Below are 462 nucleotides of genomic sequence, written 5' to 3' on the forward strand. Positions count from 1 at the left end.
ACACCGTTAGAAAATGGGGACCGATACCCAAGCACAGTCAATGTACGGTAATCTATTCTGCGTTTATAGAGACACAGCTCTCTTTCCGTCAGACTTTGGTAATTTTCCACGGGTATTTTCCTCTTTGCTTTTGTCTGCTTTTCCTCCCGGGCTGGTCTCACGGCTTTCAGGCAAACTTGAATGCGCTCCGTAGCAACAGGGCCGCCAGTCAGATGACTCCAGTTTCTATCTCGAGGACTTCCTCTTTCTGGGGTTCGTTTCCTCGCATTCAGTCTTTTGCACAGCTAGGGTATCCTCTCAGCAGCTCGAGGAGGAACGTCGAGGAATAGCGCGCACGCACACACTTGGCACAGGACGAGCGAATACAGGTGACATCCCAGCTGCGGTCACGGTACCATCTGCGACTCCCTCTCGCGGGTAGACTCACACGCACCAGCCTGCACCTCCTCCAGCCCAGGCCCT

General features: G+C 53.9%; 1 protein-coding gene across 1 annotated transcript in view; it reads right to left on the reverse strand.

The window, feature by feature from the left end:
- Positions 1 to 462, reverse strand: part of LOC119592489 (bone morphogenetic protein 2-like) — a 35338-nt gene that overhangs the window by 34646 nt on the left and 230 nt on the right. The window contains exon 1 of the mRNA XM_037941328.1: positions 1 to 462. This exon is cut by the window's left edge and continues 795 nt beyond it; it is cut by the window's right edge and continues 230 nt beyond it. The gene's annotated coding sequence lies outside the window, so the exon portion shown is untranslated.

Source organism: Penaeus monodon, chromosome 30, assembly GCF_015228065.2.
Source record: "Penaeus monodon isolate SGIC_2016 chromosome 30, NSTDA_Pmon_1, whole genome shotgun sequence".
NCBI lineage: Eukaryota > Metazoa > Arthropoda > Malacostraca > Decapoda > Penaeidae > Penaeus > Penaeus monodon.